The sequence below is a fragment of the Mixophyes fleayi genome, chromosome 1 (assembly GCF_038048845.1).
Source record: "Mixophyes fleayi isolate aMixFle1 chromosome 1, aMixFle1.hap1, whole genome shotgun sequence".
Lineage (NCBI taxonomy): Eukaryota > Metazoa > Chordata > Amphibia > Anura > Limnodynastidae > Mixophyes > Mixophyes fleayi.
The window spans coordinates 309,739,414-309,762,794 of record NC_134402.1 but is presented as its reverse complement, the minus strand read 5'-3'; the positions used below and the strand labels follow the sequence as shown (position 1 = coordinate 309,762,794).

At 38.9% G+C, this 23,381-nt stretch overlaps 1 pseudogene; it reads right to left on the bottom strand.

Annotated features, from left to right (window-relative positions):
* Nucleotides 1–1,836: 1,836 nt before the first annotated feature.
* LOC142133213 (5S ribosomal RNA) lies at nt 1,837–1,954 on the bottom strand (annotated as a pseudogene).
* Between the last annotated feature and the right edge of the window lie 21,427 nt (nt 1,955–23,381).

The window sequence follows — 23,381 nt, the reverse complement described above, 5'->3', positions numbered from 1 at the left end:
AGATCTGAGCTTGTACACTTCACCTGTGATCATGTATCTGCAGGATACAGAGCTCATTATTTACATAAAGATTACCTGTCTTTTTGGATGAATCCACGATACTAATTTATATTCATTGGTATTATTATAGTCTTTTGAGAATTTTTTATTACCTTTAGTGTTGTATATTGTGTGGTGTTTTTAACTTTGATGTTGTAATAAATATTAATTAACTGTATTAATTCTTTCACTATCCCTCCAATGAACATGGTCTGTTTCTGTAGCATAATTGTCTAAGATTGATGCTCTATAACTAGGAAGGATCGCGCTCTCTATGATGTTTAGACAAGAGCTGCACCAGCTGAGGGTATCCCTCCCTCCAGAAACAGTACTAAAATAAGCAATTAGCTGAGCGCTCATTGACTAGGGTATTCTATCTATTAATGTAGGATGATGCCCATGCGAACATGAATTATAAGTAACACAATTTAATGACATAAAAACAAGATACAAAAATGTCAGAATTCCCTAAAAGGGTTAAAAAGCACAATCAAAAACACACATTAACAACAACCGTTATAGGTCTAGACTGAAGACTTGTGGAAATACATGAAAGGACATTAAAAGGGATAAAAACAATAACATTTCAAAGATAAACAATATGTTGTGTCTGTGAAAAAAGAGAGAGAGAGCCTCCAGAAAAGTCTTATAGATTAAATCTAATTAAGACATACCAATAACCAGTCCAAAATGGGTTAATAAAAACTATGCAGACCGGACCCGTTACTATCCAAGTGCAGGGCAAGGGTCTAGAGTATGTCCTCCTCAGTAAGTGTCCAAAAAGATATACAGTGTAAAAATAAAAAACGATGATCCGTGATGTTGAAATCAGATAGAGTATACTTGCTGTTATAGTCTCTTTGAGGTCTAGCCGCGTGACGGGGAGGATAATAAACCTCCTCGTGTTGTATGTTGCAGGGGTGCAGACTAACCGTCTGTTTGGAATGCCGTGGTAGATGTCGGTAGTAATGACGTCGAAAAGGGGCGTGTCCCAACGCGTTTCGTCCTGTCCGGACTTTCTCAAGGGTTTGGTGCATGATAGTGATGAGCTGGTTTATAAAGAATATGAATGGAAGTGATTGGTTGACTGGAATGTCAAGCACACTAATGATGTAATGATTTCAACTGGAGGCTCATATTGTAAATACAGAGGTTTGCGGACACCACGCATGGGTCTAGTCTAATAGAAAACACATTTTTAAAAACAAAAAATATATATATATATATAACTCGCACATTAAAACATCCAATTTAAGATGGTATATATATGTATATATAAATGGAATAGTGGAAGGATTCCTATGAATGGATCCACGATTAATACAGATGGATATAACATGATGATGATACATACAGTAAGAATAAGTCTGCAATAATGCATATATATAATATTAGGGAGGAAGTACATATAATCACACCTAATTGACATGCAAGCTAAAAATATAGATGACATGATGTGTAATGTATCACAGTTTGTTGTCTCTCATGATTTTACATTGAATAGATAAACAATACTGCAGTCAATCCAAAAAATGGACTACCTAACTTTATATAAATAAAGGGGATATTGGTAAATCAGAAATAACCAGCTGGATCTATGAATCATAGCCAACTGTATGGAAAGAATAATGGCAGTTTAAGATAAAGATTATATAATAATAAATAAATAAATAACCAACTGATTGAGGTATTTATGTTAATATTTAAGCAATACAGGTGTGACAGATTGGTATCGGTATGTTAAATTCCTTGGTTGGTCGCACAAGGGCAGAACACACATCCAAGTTAGGGATACAATACCTACAGTACCAGGTATTTGCAGGTAGTCCCCTATCCTGCTACTTACCTGGCCCTCTCTGCTTCGCTTCCAAGGTCGAATGAGATTGGGCATAGCCAGAGAGGTATGACTGTAGGTACACCATACTCACCTTCTAGGGTTGTCTGTCCGCGGCGCCAACCACTACAGCGGAATATGTGAACATGGCCATACTCCAAACATGTCTATTGCGCTATAGAGATAAGTCGAACTCCATGTTTAGGCCCATTGGTGCTAAAGTTTTAAGATGATATATGGCCCTGGTTTCCTCTTTATTAAGTAGTTGTATATGATTGGCCCCCTCCAATTATTCTTGACTTTTTTAATCCCTATGAATTTTATTCCATCATAAGAGCAGTGGTGTATATCTTTAAAGTGTTTAGAAATGTGATGGTTTTCAAAACCGATGCTGATATTTCTGAGATGTTCCCTTATTCGTTCCTTCAGCATTCTGATGGTCCTACCCACGTACTGTTTACCACATTTGCATTGTAGTAGGTAAACCACATTTTTAGTGGTGCAAGTGATAAATTCATGAATTTTAAATGTATTCCCATTGACTATAGATCGATATTCAGTAATCGGTTTTGTGCTCCTACATTTAAGATTGATGCTCTGTTATGTTCTTTCTTGATTATAAGGTAGATCAGAAAGTAGAGAGGTATCATAAAACTAATCCATTTTAATGAAGGTACTTATGATCTCTAAAGTGCATTTTTGCGAGGCTGCCAAATCATCTATTGTGTCCTGTAGTCTAGGGATTGTATATTTCATTAAACTGTCATGTATTTGTGCCATATATTTGTGCCACTGCTCTGTCACTAATTTTAGCAAGCCAGATCACTGCAGACTTTGGCCAAAATTGGTGAAAATTGGAACCGTTGAGAAGGGAAGAAGGGATCCTTAGTAAATAGACTGGAAATAACTGTAACATTATTTTACCTATTTTTCACAATTTTCAATTACATCCAGATCCAAAACCAAAACGTTTCGCGTAAGTTTGACAGAACCGGCAGCAAAGCCGAAACACAAAGTTGGTTTAGAACCGACACCAGTTTCGAAAACCAAAATATGAGGGTCAGCGCACATCTCTGCTTAGTAGTGTGGGTTCTATTCTATTATGGGTATCCTTTAGTGTATTTAGTAATTAATCATATGTATATATTTATTCTTTTTTACAGAACTTCTATAGAGCAGAGAATCATTCATAAGCTATAATCTTGCATATGGCACATGGGATTATGGACTCAACCACATAAATTGATGCAAATAATTTCTAAATAATCTTTATACATTTTAAGATGCTGATCTATGTTTTTTATATTCTGTAGACTTTTCTTTAGTATTGCTGCATTAGGACTTGTTCCTATCAGCTGTAGGTGACTGTAAGTACATTGTCCATGAAAGTGAACTCTCTCATAAATGATATAAATAATATAAACAATGATACATCTGACATTTCAATAGGCCAATTGTTTGATTGAATACCTTTATGTGTTATTAATAAGCTTTATAAATATTTTTGTACTGTTTATTGATCATGTTTGATGTACAGGGTGATTCAAAAGTCGCAGTACACGCTTTTATTTCAAAAACTCTACAGGAATTGGGCCGATTGGCCGATTTCAAGATGGCGCCCATGTTTGGTACATACCGTAAAAGAAAGACCACGTCACCCATACCTTACTGGAGTATTCAGGTTTCCTAATTTCCTGTAGAGTTTTTGAAATAAAAGGGTGCACTGCGACTTTTGAATCACCCTGTATTATGATTAAGGGTTTTTAGAAAGCAATGTTTTAATCCCTCTGCTGAAACCATCACCGCACCTGGGAGAGAAATGCGTAATTTAAGAGATACTTGATGAATGGCATGCTAAAAATTTGTCTGGAACAACAAGTGAAGTAATACAAAGGTAATTACTTGAAGCCCATTGTACTGCAACAGTTATTCCTAGAAGTCTCATTAAATAGGGCCATAACTCATGCTGTGAGAGAGGGGCAGCCGCTCAGGGCACAAAGCAGAATGGGGCACAGGATAAAGAATATTTTAGGTTGGTTTCATTATATTTAAGGTCTAGAGGATAAATGTTTTCCTTTGTTGCCCCAGGCGCTAATGTTTCTAGTTACAGATCTGACTCTTTATAGTAACTATAGGAAGAGACACATGGGGGTAAATGTATAAATCTCTGGATTCTTCATCTCCGGCGTGTTCAGCCTCTTCAGCGCTTAAATTTAAAGCGGCGCTGCATTGTAAAGGGAAACGATGAGCGGACTCGGATTATCGCAATCCGAGCCCACCCGAACAGTGCGGATCCGATGGCGATCCGAGCACTGTTCGTATTTCCGCCGCTGAGAAAAACTGAAAACGAGGCTTTGTCCTGTGCTCTGTCCTGCTGAGTCCAGTGGTGCTTTGTCCAGTGCTCTGTCCTGCAGAGTCCAGTGGTGCTTTGTCCTGTGCTCTGTCCTGCTGAGTCCAGTGGTGCTTTGTCCAGTGCTCTGTCCTGCAGAGTCCAGTGGTGCTGTGTCCTGTGCTCTGTCCTGCTAAGTCCATTGGTATAAAAAAATTATAAAAAAAGTATAAAAAAATTAGTACTGCAATATCTAACTACGTTCACTGTTCCTGCAGTAAAAAGGAATTTCTACTGCAATATATAACTATGTTGACTGTTCCTGCAGTATAAAAAAAATACTACTGCAATATCTAACTATGTTCACTGTTCCTGCAGTAAAAAGGAATTTCTACTGCAATATATAACTACGTTCACTGTTCCTGCAGTATAAAAAAAATACTACTGCAATATCTAACTACGTTCACTGTTCCTGCAGTAAAAAGGAATTTCTACTGCAATATATAACTACGTTCACTGTTCCTGCAGTATAAAAAAAATACAACTGCACTATCTAACTACGTTCACTGTTCCTGCAGTAAAAAGGAATTTCTACTGCAATATATAACTACGTTCACTGTTCCTGCAGTATAAAAAAAATACAACTGCACTATCTAACTACGTTCACTGTTCCTGCAGCAAAAAGAAATTTCTACTGCAATATCTAACTACGTTCACTGTTCCTGCAGTATAAAATAAATACTACTGCAATATCTAACTACGTTCACTGTTCCTGCAGCAAAAAGGAATTTCTACTGCAATATATAACTACGTTCACTGTTCCTGCAGTATAAAAAAAATACTACTGCAATATCTAACTACGATCACTGTTCCTGCAGTAAAAAGGAATTTCTACTGCAATATCTAACTACTTTCACTGTTCCTGCAGTAAAAAGGAATTTGTACTGCAATATTTAACTACGTTCACTGTTCCTGCAGTATAAAAAAATAAGTACTGCAATACAACGTGTGCTGCATATAATGGAGTACAAAAATTTGGAGGATAAAGTAGGGAAAGATCAAGAACCACTTCCTCCTAATGCTGAACAGCTGAGATTTCATAAACGACCCGCTGGCGGGGATGCTGAGAACATCTGGTCCGGACTAAAGGACCTGCCAACCATTGCAGACATGTCTACTGTCGCTGCATTGGATGCTGTCACCATAGAAAAAATGGTGGAGGATTACTTTGCTGACACCATCCAAGTAGACATGTCAGACAGTCCTTATTTTTACTGGCAGGAAAAAAAGGCAGTTTGGAAGCCCCTGTACAAACTGGCTCTATTTTACCTGAGTTGACCCCCCTCCAGTGTGTACTCCGAAAGAGTTTTTAGTGCAGCGGGGAACCTGGTCAGTGAGGAGGATGCTTCCGCAAAACGTTGAAAAAATGATGTTCATAAAAATGAATTATCAATTCTTCAATCAAGCTCTGCAATGGCCCCCAGAGACTACAGAGGGACCTGTGATTGTGGAGTCCGGCGGGGACGAATTGATGATGTGTGAGGATGAGGAAGTATACACTGAAGGGGGCGAGGAATCAGAGGATGAGGATGAGGACGACATTTTGCCTCAGTAGAGCCAGTTCACTTTGTACAGGGAGAGATGAATTGCTTTTTTTGTGTGGGGGCCCAAACAAACCAATCATTTCAGCCACAGTAGTTTGGTAGGCCCTGTCGCTGAAATGATTGGTTTGTTAAAGTGTGCATGTCCTATTTCAACAACATACGGGTGGGTGAGAGGGCCCAAGGACAATTCCATCTTGCACCTCTTTTTTTGCCATGATGTGCTCTTTGGGGCCTAGTTTTTCAAACTGCCATCCTGTCTGCCACTGCAGTGCACTCCTAGATGGGCCACGTGTTTGTGCCGCCCACTTGTGTCGCTTAGCTTAGACATCCAGCTACCTCGGTGCAACCTTTTGGCCTAAAAACAATATTGTGAGGTCTGAGGTGTTCAGAATAGACTGTAAATGAGTGGAAATGAATGTTATTGAGGTTAATAATAGTGTAGAAGTGAAAAAAAAAAAAAATATGGATTTTAGCACTTTTTAGGCTTTTTAAAAAAAAAACTCAGAACCCAAAACCCAAAATCAGAACCAAAACCTTTAGTGGGGTGTTTTGGCAAAACCAATCTGAACCCAAATCCTCAACCTAATCAGAACCCAAAACCCAAAACACGAAAAGTGGCCGGTGCACACCCCTACTTGTATATATAGATACATATTGCATATAAATGCAGCAGTCATCTTCATCAACTCAGAAACTTGCACCTTATCTATGACTCTCACAAATATATCCCTCATAAAAGGTCAAATTTGGACATATCACTAAGGAGTGTGGTTGACTTGCATTTCCACTCTTCTATTATACTGAAGGTTCACCTTAACGCCTATAACATATCTCTCCAAGTACAAGGGACCACAAATCTAAATGCGTATTTATCTTGGTGACTATGCGCAGAATGTATATTGTTATGAGCCTCAAATGTTCTTCAGTACCTTGGAGTTAATGTATATGAATCATAATATGCCGCACTTATTTATTCTTGTTCTGGTCTTTGGAACTTTTGAGATAACAGGTTTCCAGATCAGAGGGATCATATTAAGCCTTGAGAAGGTTTAATATATCATAGGACATTATTGGTGTCACATACCCTAACTCCGCAAAAAAGCCACTTCCTGACCCAAAGAGAAATCAATTTTTAATTTGCTAAAATGATATTAATAACAAAATAAAATGTAATAAACTCAGCTGAAAAAATCATATTACAGCGCTATATCATGCTTGCCAACTCTCCCGAAATGTCCGAACCCCATCCCCGCATGAACACCCACAGATACACCCCCTGGCATCTCCCAGATGCCAACTTCTTGGCAAGTATGCGCTATATAAATCTGAAAAGATTATCAATCATTTATTTAACTCACATAATTAGCTCAGTGTGTATGCAAATGTAATCAGAAAATGCCCTGTTTAAGTAGAGAAGAGTCTCCAGGAAATGGCATCTTGGCAGAATCAGCACAAAGAGATCCTATGCAGAGTTCCTCTCTAACTCCTCAGCCCAGACATGAAGAATCTCCTGCCGTTACTCTGTGCTATGGCATTAATGCAGTGTGAGCTGCAAACTTTTCTTATCATGTCTTTTGTTTTTACCAGCAAAATAGTATTTCAATTCCTATTAGATAACTGCCACACTTTCACTTTATTTCCAGGCGTCACCTCACAAATCTCCTTGGTGGAATCTGGTCCTGGGACAGTGAAACCAACTGAGACTCTGGAACTGATCTGTAAAGTGACCGGTGCCTCCCTCACTGACAACAATAACAGGTATGCTGTAAGCTGGATTCTTCAACCTGAAGGAAAAGGACTGAAGTGGCTGGGAAGAATAAATTATGTAGCAGGCACATATTATGCCCAGTCTCTTCAGGGACGACTAACTCTGTCGAGAGACACAAATAAAGATGAAGTTTATTTGAAATTCACTGGAGTGAAACCTGAAGAATCTGGAAAATACTACTGTGCACTAGAAACACGGTGTAACACAGTAACTGAGGACACGTGCAAAAACTAATGTGGTAACTTGTTTATACTGAAAAATCATATATTGTTTATATGTATTATTCATATTTCCAAAAAAGACATGGAAGAATGAAGAATGAGAAACCCCCTGAACATCATGACAATAAATGCTTGCTGAAGAAAGTGATATAACAGCTTTTCCCAACCCAGAGCTTTATTGAGAGTTAGGATTAAATCCAGCAGGCAGGTACAGTTTTGGGAAGGCAGTTTTAAAATGTAAAGACAAATGTTAGAGTTGGGAGGAAAACTCATCCTAGCCTACTTAAAATCGCAGTGTTAAAATAACTCTGGACAATTTTTGCCAAAAAATAGTAATACAAATTTGCATTGTAGGTCCCGGTGCAGATTTACACCCTTTAGCTGGATTTGCTCCTAACTCTAAATGAGGCACAGTTGGGCTCATGCTGAGTCGGATGCACAACTGTTTGATTAGTGTAAGATTTGTAAATGTATACTGCATATGAAGGCCCTCAAAAAGCCCTATATCCTTCCTATAGAGGCATGTTATTTGTTTATATTACACTGATAAGCGAATGTTAGCGTAACACTATCAAATGTCGATGATATAACCAGATGTCAACACATGGTTCTGCTTATGTGATTGGTTCCAATGTAAACTTTTAAAATTAGTTGTATAAATGCACTACTCTGTCTTGAAATGTTTAAATGTGTTTTTGTCTTATTTGTTAGTAATGTTTTACAAAAAATGTTTTCTCCTTCTTCTTGGTTTAATGGCATTATACATTATGCATTGTTGTCTCTGCCGCCAGCAGAAACATCACCAAAGGCACAGGGAAAGTGACACAGAAGTCACACTCTGTAAATTCTGCAGAGTGACCTTTAGCCTATGATCAGCGTTCGCAAAGAAATACCTCCACTGACTTAATTGTTGACTTTGTTACATTTCTCTGCAGCTTGCTCATTCCAGACCACAGTTGCTCTGGGGACAGAAATGTCACGAGCTCATTTTAGTCAGGTACTATGGACATTACTGTCGCTCATTAAATAATTTATCGATTTGCCTATTAGATTAGGAATCCCTTTTCCGGATAATGCAACAATATTACTGCCTGTCAAAGGGACAGTGGATATTACTCAAGGATGCCTGGTATTACCGGGAAGAAATTAATACATTTTTCAGAATCAAAAATATATTAATGTATTCAATATTCAGGCTATATGTGATGCATCTCTCCTCATCCATAGCATTGTTGCCAAATTTCTAGGGAGTGTTCATGACTCCTTCATTAGGAGGCAATCGGTAATATTGCATGGATTATCACATATGAGCACACATGGCTATTGGGTAATATTGTTTTTAATAAAAATGAGTGAAAATAACTTTAGTTTTGTAATTATTAATTGACATAGAGCACTATAGTTATCACAATGTTCCATGTATTTGAATCTCATTTTCACAATGCAGCTATATTTTCTTCTAATGATATAGTATCATTGCATTGTATTAATGTAAATAATGCCTCCTCTAAAGCTACACATTTAGGAGACTTTAAAGTGTCTGTAGTATGATACCATTGAACCACATATAGTTTTTTTCTAAAGTGTACCCTTTCAACCATGGATCCTCACTCCTATTTTACATCCAGCCACAGAACGACAAGTTGCTTACATCCAGCCACAGAACGACACGTTGCATACAATTCCGCACATGTTTTCCCCCAGATTTGTCATTGAACAAATAGGTAGCCTTCTCAAAACCCATTTTCATTGCCTTGACCAGTCTGCAAGAGCCCTCATCTATGCTCCAGTTGTTTTGTGCAACATTATAAATCTGTGTGCAATTTGTCATGAAATTGTCATTCACTTTGAGATGAAGATTGAGATTGCTGTTGAGGAACCAGGAAATCATGAAACCATCCCCCATAGAAGAAAAGCAGAGTTTTCAATATTATGTTATTAAGTTGTAAATGCAAATTAAACATACATATTGTGAAACAGAAATAATGTATTTTTTTCTACTCTCTAATTATAACTATAATAGCTAATAACTGATTATCTAAACCAGGCCTGTCCAACCTGCGGCCCTCCAGGTGTTGTGAAACTACAAGCCCCAGCATGCTTTGCCAATAGACAACCTGTTGATAACTGGAAGGACATGCTGGGACTTGTAGTTTCACAACATCTGGAGGGCCGCAGGTTGGACAGGCCTGATCTAAACCATGCTAATTAGTTTTTTTAATTCATATACATGGGCGTAGACTACATGTTGTATGAAAATTTAGCTGACATGCTCATAAACATTTTTTATCACATGATAATTTCCAAAAACATATTCAGAACTGTGGATCGACTAAACACATATTTAACAATGAGTCATATATGTTTTGTTGTCAACCAACTGTATTGCTCATCTTTACAAAGATCTATCAGACTTTCTGATAGAGATGAGTGATTCGGATTATGTGAAATCCAACAAAATCCGACGTTGGGGATCTGAGTGACTCGGTTTCACCCGTCAAACAGAGGCAAAACGTGATTTCCATGATTTTCTTTTTTTTGCAAAACTCTTGCGAGTTCTTTTATATATATATATATAGTCCGCCCTCGTTCTCTCAAGTGCCATTTTAGAAGAGACAGCGTGTAGGGAGCAGTTTAGCTGCAGTGCTCTGCTGATAAAATAGCGTTCAGGGACAACCAAGCACATAGGAAAGCAATAGAAAAGCAACAGAATCCTGTCATTATTGTAAACCAGTTCTGTAGAGAATAGTCAGCTACAATACTTTGCTGATTAATTACTTTTAATTTCAATCTTAATACACTCTACACAGACTAGTGGCTACTGGTTGCTGTTAATGCTTTGCATTGCATATATCTAATAGTTATAAACAGTATATACAGACTGAGTTAGATAGACATCATTCTGAACTAAATAGTATTTTCTTTGAGAAAAACTGTGTTTTTGCTGTCAGACTATTAGCAGCACAATCCAAAAAGACAAACAGATTTCTTTCTTTTAAAATTGAAAGTTTTTCTGGTGCAAGTAATCTTACTTGGGGCAGTAGCAAGTGAAATAATTTTGAAAAAAACTAGGTGTTTGGTTATGAGATTCAGCAGCAATTGCACGCCCCCCAAAAAAGCTATTTATTGTAATTTTTTCCATTTTTCAATACTTTTATATTTTGGAACGGACTTTGAATGAAATCTATATAAAAAAAAGCTGGTTTTTTTGTCAGGGTCGGTACGCAGTTGGAGACCCAAAAAAACGCTATATATTCTAATCTTTTCTATTTTTCAATACTTTTATATTCTGGAAGGGTCATTCAGTGAAATCTATATTTAAAGAAGGATGTTAGAGAGGGTCAGCACGCAGTTAGACCCCACCCCTTCCCAAGAAAAGGCTATACATTCTAATCTTTTCTATTTTTCAATACTTTTATATTTTGGAAGGGTCATTCAGTGAATTCAATATATAAAGAAGGCTGTTAGTGAGAGTCAGCACGCAGTTAGACCCCCCTCCCCCCGCAAGAAAAGGCTATATATTCTAATCCTTTCTATTTTTCAATACTTTTATTTTTTGTAAGGGTCATTCAGTGAAATCTATATTGGAAAACGTTGTTTGTGTGTGAGGGTCAGCAGCAGTTACACACATCAAAAAGTAAACAGGCTGTTCTTGTCTTTGACTCAGAACAGCACAAACCCCAGATATTAAATATAAAACTTGTTTGCTAGAAGTATAATATGGAGCAGTGTCCTAAGAATTGTACATTCCTTCCTTTACCTATCTCAAGTAGCTCAAATCTGTTCAAGTAGCATTACTCTTCTTGGCAACCATGGATCACTGTACAGATCAGAAGCAGTACAGTAGCAGTACTAGCAGTAGTACTAAAGTTACAATCTCTACTAGTAAAAGGGTAATGTTGGAAGAAAGTAGACAAAAGTGTCCTCAAATTCCAAACACTATTTGTCAAATTTAATCTCAAAGAAAACATCAGCTCTTGATGTGAGGAAGATTAAAAGGGGATTTTCTGATGAATGTGGTGATTTGTCCAAAAAAAGGAAAATAGATAACATTCCATACACCATCCACAATAGCAAGACAAGGCTCAGACTATTTTTACTTTTTGCTACTAGGGGTCCTGCTACTGCTGGTACTGGTATACGCACTAGAATGACCATTCCAAAACAGAGTGCCCAACAAGGTCGTGCATCTTCATCAATTTCACATTCACCATCTTGTTGCTCAGAGTGTATGTCTATTACTGACACCTCCAAAACAGACAAATCAGTGCCTGAGGATAACATTGGGTACTCACAGAATACTGAGTCTTAGGAGGGAATCCGTGAGTGCTACATGTGAGTCTGAGGTTTCAGATTCAGAAACTGTAATAATAGAGCAGTCTCCTTCGAAAAGTCCTCAACCATTTGGAAATGTGAGGATGGGTAGTAGTAGTATTAGTGTTGATGATGTTTGGTTTAGCAATTAAAGGAGCTACTACAGAAGTTACAAATGTGCAAGAGGATGAGCTGGATTTTTGCCAGTGTTACCAGCAGCAGATATCCATTATAAGCACATTAACATGCCAGGGCATAAGACTAAAAAAAAACACATCTTGTGTTTGGAAATATTTTTTTTCCAAACACAGGCAACATTTGTCAAGGAGACTGCAGCCTTTGTCAGGCCATAATAAGTAGAGGTAGGGATGTTGAATATCTAGGCACCTCCTCCCTGTTGCGTCATCTGCAGTGAGTCCATTCAAGTCATGTTTCCAAATGTGGAAAATTGTGTATAGTAGCAAGCAGTCCAGCATCATCTACCAAATGGATAGAAACTTGCAATCCTCCCCTATGTCAACACCTTCATCATTATCCTCCTCATTATTAGTACGTACCAGTTCAGCATCCAAATATCAAATTCCAAATAAGTCTTCTAATGCAATCCATGATTTCCATGAAACGTCCTTGTATGCTACAGCTGCTGCTGCTGCTTCTGCTGCTGAGAGGGAGAAATTTATAAGAAGCAGAGCAAGACGAGTAAATATCTTACACAATTGTCTGTGAAGCAAGCGTTTGCAAGAGGATACAAGTATGACAGTCAACACTCTGTTGCACAGCAGATCACTAAAGTCATGACAGCTACGTTAGCATTGGATGTGCGCCCAATTTCCACCATCTATGCAACAGGTTTTAGATGATTAATTAAAGTCATGTGTCCATGCTATAAAATTCCATTTCTCCATGAAATTTTATAGCATTCCATTTCTCCATGGAATTTTTTCGATTCCATTTCTCCAAAACACCAATTCCTCAGCTGTATTGTGAGGTTAAGCAAAAAATTGTTCAGTCCGTAGAAAATGCCATTGTACCGACAGTCCACTCAAGTACAGATACGTGGACAAGTGGTCCTCGTCAAAACAAAGACTATATGACTATGACAAGTCACTAGGTAGGTGTATCAACATCACCAGCAGTGCCAGTAGCTTCATCATCATCCTCCTCATCCTTTCTATATAGTAGACCTAGCATTCACTGCCAGGTAATTCAAAGGCAAGCTACTCTGTGTATCGCTGGTTTCACATAGAAACATACTGGTGTCAATCTTTTGGAAAAACTTAGGAATGTGTTAGCAAAAAGACTCAACTCGCTAAGAATTTCCACAGCATTCCTCATTGCCGATAATGGAGCCAACATTGTGTGTGTGCATTACAACGTAATGAATTTCAACACATACTATGCTTTGCACGCACAATAAACTTGGTGGTGCAAAATTTCTTAAAAAATGAGTGCTCAGTGCAGGAGATGCCGTTCGTGGCCTGTAACATTTCTGGCCATTTTAGACATTCCGCAATCGCATGTAGAACATTGCAGTGGCTGTAAATATAATATTATCTGCCATGCCAGCAACTGAAGCAAGAGTTAGTAACAAGGTGGAATTTGACACTTTATATGCTTCAGAAATTAGAAGAACAGCAATTAGCCATGAAGACCTACACAGCAAACAATAAGATAGGTAGAGGGGGAAATGTTATTTTATGCCAGCACATTGTAGAATTATTACTGTTTTATGCAAGCTACTGAAACCCTTTGAAATTGTAACAAATGAAGTGAGAGCAGAGACTGCCAGCCTGAGTCAAATCATACCCCTAATCAAACTACTGGAAAAGCAGCTGGAAAAGCTGAAAGAGGAGATGAAAGTTTGGGATTCTGCAAAGTATTTTGGCCTTGAGGATCAAGTTCTTTATTCTTTTCGCCAGGACCCAAATGTTTGCAGCACCTAGACATTTTGGCAACCATGCTTTCCCTAGTTGTAAGTCACATGCCATGTCTTTCTTTCAGAATCACCTAAATCTTCACAGATGTAAACAGTTCCTTGTGAGCAATCTGTCAGCTTGTTGCATGTGACACGTTCCCTGCTTCAGCTTCTCCAAATGCTACTGCCAGAAAAAACTTTCCTTTTCTGATTGTCACACTGATTATGAGTCAACAACACAGCAGCATATCAATGTGAAAGTTTATGACATCTGGTCAGGCTTAAAAGAATTGCCCAAATGTACTACTGACACATCTAGCATGTCTCAATCAGATATACCTTGTCTTAGTAGAATAGTTTAGGATTACTTTAATGATAAAGTAGTACTTAGCATCTCAGACAGTCCTTTTGAATCCTGGGAGGGGAAAAAAGGAAATTTGTAGCCCCTTCTACAAGCTACTTATGGTGTAGTTAAGCTGTGTGTACTCGGAAAGAGTGTTTAACACAGCCGCGAACATTGTGAGTGATCCTCGGAGGAGACTACTTCCCAAAAATGTAGAAAAACTGGTATTCCTCAAAATGAACTACAAATTTCTTGAAGAATACTGTTCTTGCTGCCAGTTACCAACAGAATGTATAGATTCCAGTGAGAATTAATATTGTGTGATGATGATGATGATCATGACATCAGTCACAGTCATCACCATTTATATATATAGAGCCACTAATTCCACACTGCTGTACAGAGAACTCACTCACATCATTCCCTGCCCCATTGGAGCTTACAGTCTAAATTCCCTAATACACACATACTCAGACTAGGGTCAATTTGTTAGCAACCAATTAACCTACTAGTATGTTTTTGGAGTGTGGGACGAAACCGGAGCAGACCCACACAAACATACAAACTCCACACAGATAATGCCATGGTCGGGAATTGAACACATGACCCCATTGATGTAAGGCAGAAGTGATGAGGATGATGATGAGTGTAATGACATTGTTATCAACATAGAGGAAGATCACCACTTTTAGCCAAATGAGTAATTTGTAAAAAAATAAAATAAAAATTAAACTGCTTCTTTCTTCAATTGTGGGAATCATTACATTACTATATGGTTTTCATTTGGCTGTTATGTTTATATCTGTTGTTGGGGAATCTGAGCCTTTCCATATATCCGTGTTTTTTATTATCTGTCTGTTACCTGATTGTTTATAGGTGCATATGGAATTGCATCTTGTTCATGTGCTATTAAGTTTTTTCTTGATTTTATGCATTGTTTTTATTCATTGTATTGAGCACATGCTATTATGCCTGTTCAGGGGCGGATCTAGGCAACTGCTCTACCCGGGGCGATTTTAGGGGGGGGCGATTTAGGCCCTACCCCCTTTCTAATTTCTAAAGCTGCTGACGGCTGCACAGTATGTGCAGGTCTGTTCAGCATTGGCAGTGTGCTGTCCCGCTGCTCTGATTGTGTTTAAAACACAATCAGAGCAGCCGGGCAGCACACTGTCAATGCTGAACGGACCTGCACAGTGTGCAGCCGTCAGCAGCAAGCCCCTGTGCCTGTTTTCGATTGAACATGGGTCATATCATTAAGAAATTATATATTGTTGTGATCACATTCTCAGTTTTTATCAACATGAGCATAATGTTAAATGATATGTGATTACCTGGGTTCACGATCCTTAATATACAACAAAACAACATGGCATGATATTACCTGTTTATTACGGTAACCAAGACAGCGGCACTATGAATGTTATATCGGCCGCACTTTATAATTTATGAATGGAGACCATTTTTCATTGCCAAACTTGGATCATCGGAATGGCTATTGGCGGATTTGGATCACGTGACCGTGGCTTATTGCAATTTATAGCATCCTCTTTTGCATTCTAGCTATGGCTCTGATGAAACGGCTTGTCCTGAGCCGAAAAACGCGTCAGTCTGTTTGCGTGTGAAGTGATCATTAAACCCCGGGGTTTTTATTCAGTGCACAGTTCCAGATGCTCCAAATTAGACATCATTGAACATACCGACGGACTGTCATTTAATACAACCTACTTTGCAGGCTGGAGAAACGGATAAGTACCATCTTTATTGAATGGAAATTATTTCTCATCTACATCTTGATTTATTCTTTTGAAGATCCAATGCACACATAGCTGTGCCATTTGGATGTCAGAGCCCAGGCACATTCATTTGCTATTTTACCATTTACCACATCAGCTGTATTAACTTTGGATATTTTTTCATGTGATTCTTAATCACAAATCAAGAGTGTCAGGAGTTGGACTGTGCTTATATTTACATCAATATTCCTGCATTGCGCTAATCCACCATAATATAATTTATTTTATTTTATGATGACCTTGAATATATACTAATCAATTTTATTAAAATAACACTGTTTGGTTTTAAGTTTTGCGCTCTCTTTTGTCTTTTTCTCCATTGCTATTTATTTTGTCCAGTTCATAAATCCAAGAGCCAAAATGTTCTCTGTTGTGGCGTCCCAAACAAATCAAGAACGTCAGCGATAAATGTGGCAGCCCCTGTGCATGTCCTTTATAACATATGGGTGGGTGGATACAAGGACAATTCCATCTTGCACTGTTTTACATTTTGACCTTGGTCTATCAGTTTCTGTAACAGTCGATAAAGCAGGTGTCAACAGTTTTATTAGGTTGCCTATTCACATGGTGGACAGTTTGATTAGGTAGACTATTCAAATGTTGACAATATTATTATAGGGATAGGGCTAGAGATATGGTTATGGACAGGTCTAGGGACAAGGATAGGGATAGGTCTAGGGATAGGGACAGGAATAGAGACAGGGACAGGGTTAGGGACAGGTCTAGGAATAGGGACAGGTATAGAGTTAGGGATAATATTGTCTACATTTGAATTGTCAACCTAATAAATATTGTCTACATTTCAATTGTTGTTCTAATAATACTGACAATGATATTATATTGTCCACTTTATAACCCTATCTATGTCTATTCTGCTGCCCACCAATCATATCAGCTACAGGATTGTATATGACCCTCATTGATGTATATGTGGGTTTTTTATGCATGTTTTATATAATAATGTGTTATTGAGGTCCCGATATAGTTACTTCCTTACTTCATTCAGGAAGTTAAATTTATTGAATCAAGTTCAGTTTAAATAGTGCTCCTTCTGTTCCCCTGCATCACCATGAAAAATACTTTTGAAGTTGAATCGCGTCAGTGTGCAGCAGGGGATTCTTGTATTTTTAATTGAACTTTTCAGAGAACTTTGTATCACATTCGGTGAAGCCGTCGCTTACGACTGCATCCTGGGTTGCGGTTGTATGTTTGTTTTCCGGCTTCACATACCTTTTTCATCTGGTATAAATGGTGTATATATAAGCAATCGTGATATAAGTGTTTCTATGTTTATTTCATGTGAGTGCCACAATAAAGCAGATTTAGTGTTTTTATGGAAATGGAGTTACACTATGTGATTTTTTTCTTCATTGCATGCAGATATCCATTTTTCCGTGTTCTTCTGAGCTCTGAGTTCCGGCTGTTGGGATCCTGTGTATATCAACACATCTCTGAAAAGAAAATTGGCTGTCCATATTCTGAAGCCCAGCAATGATCAGCATTCGGGATCGTCAAAGTATTGATCTAGTACTCAGACCCTATTTCATTTTTATTCTTGTGAGTATTATCACATGGGGACAGGAATCACCAAAAAGATTATTTTCGGGATCATTTGAAATTGGTATTTAAATAATTGTTTTTAAGGACTGTTTTTAAGGACTGTATTTATTGTTTGATATATCTGTTGAACTTCTTTTATTAGAGAATCTTTTAATAATTCCACTCCCTTATTTATGTATATTTCAAATTTAATTGTTTTGTCTTGTCATGACAGATATTTGGCAGCCAAATCTGCATCAATGTGAGTTATACATACTTGTGTGAGAAGGCCAACTCTTGCCCAATCTGAACTGTCTGGTTTATATATTATGTAGCCTAGTGGTTTCATCCTTTTAAAGCTATACAAATATCTAAAAATATTTTATATACAGTACATTCCATATTGATATACATGACATACTGTATATTATACATGATATATATCTATACTTGCAAATATATATGAGTGATGAGTCCCCTTGTTTAATTCACAAGGGCAGCATTACTCAAACCATAAAAAGCACTTATAGTAAAACAAGGTATTTGAAAGCTTGACTCCCGGTGAATACTCTATCCAACGATAAGTTCAGAGTACATAAATAGATGAAGGTGCAAGCCATCTTGTCTATTTAGTTTTATCCATGTCGAATGTATTAACTGTACCACTGTCCATGCCATGAACACTGCTCTTTTTGGAGCATGTTTCTATCATGGATGCTCTGTTATGTTCTTTTATAATTATGAAGTAGATCAGAGAGAAGAGAGATATCATAAAAGTAATCCCCTTGTTCTTTCTTGACTCCTCTGTGAAGCAATTATACAATTAAGAAATGTATTGTGTGCCTAGTCTTTGAATTTTTTGTGGGTGCACTCCACCTTTGTCAATCATCCAAATGTATTTATATTGCGCCATCAAATTACGCTACACTTTGCAATTGCTTATTTATTTCTCTAAATCTATATATGTATAACTATACATTCCATATTGATATACATTCCATATTGATATACAAGTAATATATTATACATGACATCTATTATACATGACATATTTATATACGAGTGACGAGTCCCCTTTGTTTCATGTGTTGCCAGATTGATTCACAAGGCTGTGGTTTCCCAGGGAATCCATCACTCTTTCCTCCACTATAAGGTGGCAAAGTATCTAAATTGCCACATACCCCTCCCCTTAGCTTCGTTGAGCTACACAAAATGGACTCCGAGGGAATTGCAAAACTCCCCTTTATATCAATCATCCGTCTCTTTGGCTTCATCAACCCCAGTGAAGCAGATACTGCTCCCCGCGCACGGTTATGGGAGAGAACATCCACATTTTTATGCATAGCTCCTGGCCTATGGTCTATATTGAAATGAAAGAACTGCAATGCCAAGAACCACCGAGACACTCTGGCATTGAGAAGCCATCATTAGGTCTTCCCATGCAGCTTCTGCAGCCTCATACCAGCTTAGCCTTTCAGGACAGGCTTTCTTGAGAAGCTCTGTCAGTGGTGTAGCCCGCATAGCTAAGCTCTCTATCAATTGACGGTAGTATCCTACCAAGCCCAGAAGTGTCCTCAACTGGGTTTTCCTCTCTGGCTTGGGCCAATTCTTGCGGACTCTACCTTGTCGATCTGGGGTTTGACCTCCCCATGTCCAACTATATATCCCAGTAGCTGCATGGATGCATAACAACTTCACCTTAGGTAACCTTGTAATTACATCTTTACATATTTCGGAACCACAGAACTGGAGATCATTGTCAACTCGCTTCCTGAGTCTACCAGGGCCAAAACAGCATGTTGATTTATTAAGATTTATTAAGACAGTCACCAAAAACAGTACCGGTTTCCATGTGAAGGGGGACAGGGTGTAACAACTAGGAAAGGCTGGTCCTAGCTGAGTAAAAGAACAAATCACAGGTTCTGTGCTCTATACATTCAGCATTTAAATGCCCAGGTCTGCCATATTCAAAGCGCCGAGGCGACAACTTTGGCTTGGACAACAGTTTTGGATTCTCCTCTGGAGCCTTAAACATGTGTTCTAGGGCCGAATAACAGTCTACCACCATAGCAAGTTCCTCATAAGACTGTGGATTCTCTTGTAGCACCCATCTCTGTCGGCTCCTTTCCAGCCCACGCACAGGTGTACTGGCATTTTGCTGCAACCAAATCTTTATCAATTTAGAGAGATCTGCCATCTGCGAGTGAACCAATTTTCCTGGGAGATAACGCTAGTCATGGTAGCGCTGAGCTCTCCCCGCTCCAGTCACACCTATCCGGGCCAAGATTTCAGCTTTTACTTCCGGATAGACAGCAGCCTGCTCATCAGATAAATCAACGTAAGCACGCTGAGCTTCGTGGCTTTAATATGGCGCCAGCTTCTCCGCCAAGATTCTTGGAGACTTTCTCAAAGGCTAAGAGATATGCCTCCACATCACCTGAGGTGACATTTCTTGCAAGACAGGCACCTCAGACACATCATGCACCTGCCTCACTTCTGCTGGCTCTTTATGCAAGAGTTTGATATTCTCTATCTGGGCCTCTGCAACCTGTAGCATTTGGATCTGCTGTGCTTGTTGTGTAGCAGCTACAGCTAGTAATGACCCCTGCTCTTCCTGCTGCCTAGTGGTCACATTCACCACAGCCCTAAATAGTTCCTCCATATTGCTATTTTGGTTTGAATGACAAATAAACTTTGCTTCCCTAAGCATAAATGAAACAGACTTGTTTGTGGGAAAGGCTGTATGTCACTTGTAGTTCAAAACAAACAACAATCAATCAATTTCATACAGCTGCTTTGTGGTTAAGATTTGATTCACCTATAAACTCCACTCATTTGCAGCAAAGATTTTGTAATAAACAGTTTTACACATTTGCTTTGTGATTAAGGTTTGTGTCAACTATAAATTCCTCACATTAGCAGAAAAGATTTGGTTGTCAACAGCTTTACACATTTGCAAACATACATGCAGATTTTTGCAGTATTTGCAAGCAACAAAAAACATTATGCATTTGCTTTTGTGTTCAATGATTGCAACACCTTTTGCATGCAGAAACCGACATTGTAGTCAGGAGGATTTGCATAACTCACAACCCTGGATTTGTTGGCTTGGGGGACAGCAATGAACTAGCTCTGTTTAACACATCCCACGATGACACCACTTGTGAAATGCGTGCTAACAGATGGCTCCTCACACAGGTTTCTGCTGAAGCAGGTTGGCGTTTAACTACTTGTCAGGATGGATAAACAGTTTTGGCAGTGTTTTCAGCAATCACATGAAACAATAATAGAAATAAACATAGTCCCATAGCCCTAAATGCTGGCTATCACGGCCTTAACTGGTCACTGGCCACTTTTTGCCAGCAGACTCCCACCCACAACACAAGATAGCTATTTGTGGTGAAACAAGGTATTAATTCACCTCAACTAGTCTGCACCTCATTTTTCACAGACTGTGAACTATAAAAACATATACTTTTTCTAGACCTCTGGTTCCCCATATTTCTTAGTCATATTTATATTTGTATATATTCTATTTTGTGCGTAGTTAAAATGTCTGCCAGCATTGTTTTCTTATCTTGCACACTAGTCCATTGTCTCAGCTTAGGCAGAAGGATTATTGTCCACCAGTCCTTTATGAATGTACATCTCACACCAAGGAGGTCTTTTATCTTTGCTAAGCTGTGTGTTTGTGTGTGCTAGCATAGGGAAAAGGTCCACAGATAGATCTAGATGATTAATTACAGAGAACTGCATTGTGTATTTAAATGTAATAGCCACAGAACAATACATGTCCCTAACTAAATCAAGAGTGGCTCATCTGCTATCCCTTTGTCTGTTTACCTGTGGAAATGTAAACACAGAAAATGACCGATCAGGTAGCTCCTTAAACTCCTAAGGAGGTAATTTTCGCCTTTAAAAAAACAGCTCCAGAGAACAGCAAATTGGTATTCACTACCCAGTGATAGCTGAAGTCAGTGTGGCATTGAGGGATAGATCTCTGCCCCTGACAGGAAAGAGACAATTGGTCCCTAGAGTACTGCCTTTTCCCTGATTGTAAAGCTCTACGGAATTTGCTGGCACTATATAAATAAATGTTGATGATGATGATGATCTACCTCTCCAGGTCTTGGGGAGCTGTGTGTCCGCCAAAAGTGTAGTGACAGTGACTCAGGACCACTTCCTTTCCTGGTAGCCTTAAAGGAGTGAGGGGGGGGGAGAAGCCTGAGATTGCCTAGGATACTGGTGAGGTGTTTTCATTAAACCCTGTATGTTGTCTGTGCCAGACTGTAGTGTTTCAAGTTATTATTTAAATATGGTTATTGCTGTGTGGTGCTTCTATTTTGTTAAATGAACTTGTTTATTTTATTTCTGATAGTTGCCTGGGTGATTTTGGTAGGCCAGCTGTGTGGCGCAGAAAGTTATGTTAAACTTACATTTGGTGGTAGCAGTGGGATCGCCCAGTCCCGGTTAGGCAAGCCCGGGTAGAGCTGCAGGGGATCACACACGATGTGTGGTCCTTGGCTCTGCAAATATCTGAAACAATATCTACCGTCTGTGGCATAGTTGCTTGGGAAACAGTCACCAGTAATTGGGAGCTGAAAAAGGATCTAATAGCGACAAGGGTACTGTCTTGGGGACGGTGTGTTCACCCTTCGGGCAGTACAGAATAGTGAGTCATGTCCCACAAGTAGGATCATAGACAGGTGACCCAGGCATTAGGCTAGGATTACGGTCCGCCTAGATTCGAGTTAAGTGTGGCACTTGGGCGTAATCTTGGGCGAGAAAACGACTGGCACTGTGAGGGTGTGAACGCCCACTGGCAGTACTGAGTGCGGGACTGTGTGCCCAGGTAAAAGACACGGGGCCTAGAGTGGTAACAGTGATCGATCTAAGTGCAGGCTTGGTGAGGGTTGGTACACCCTGCAAGTCGGAGTGAGGAGAATGCTCCTGTAGGTAAAGGACTGAGTAAAGTGCCGGTCAGGTGTTCACCAGGGAGTAACAGTGGCCCAATCAAGCAGGTCCTTCCACCATGGGATTTGTTTGCCCCTATTTCCTGGTGTCACCTGCGACACCTACAATCCCCTCAGATCCAGGTGACACCCCAGCATGACAATTCAGTGGTGCAGACCAGAGACTTTGGACTTGGGGGAAGAAGTTTGCTTGGGACATGCCAGAGCCACCCTGGAACCAGGACTAAAAAAAAGTTGGGGAGGAATGTGGTAAAAGAGGTATTAATTCACCTCAACCAGTCTGCACCTCGTTTCGCACAACTGTGAACTATAAAAACATATACTTTTTCTAGCCCTCTGGTTCCCCATATTTCTCAGTCATATTTATACTTGTATATATTCTATTTTGTACATAGTTAAAATGTCTGCCAGCACGGTTTTCTTATCTTGCAAACTAGTCCATTGTCAAAGCCTAGGCAATAGAATTATTGTCCACCAGTCCTGCATGAATGTACATCACACCAGGGAGGTTTCTTATCTTTGCTTAGCTGTGTGTTTGTGTGTGCTTGCATAGGAAAAAGGTCCACAGATAGATCTAGATGATTAATTACAGAGAACTGCATTGTGTATTTAAATGTAATAGGTCTGGATTCTGACCTCACTTGTTTAAACAACTTCTGCCATATAGCCACAGAACAATACATGTCCCTAATTAAATCAAGAGTGGCTC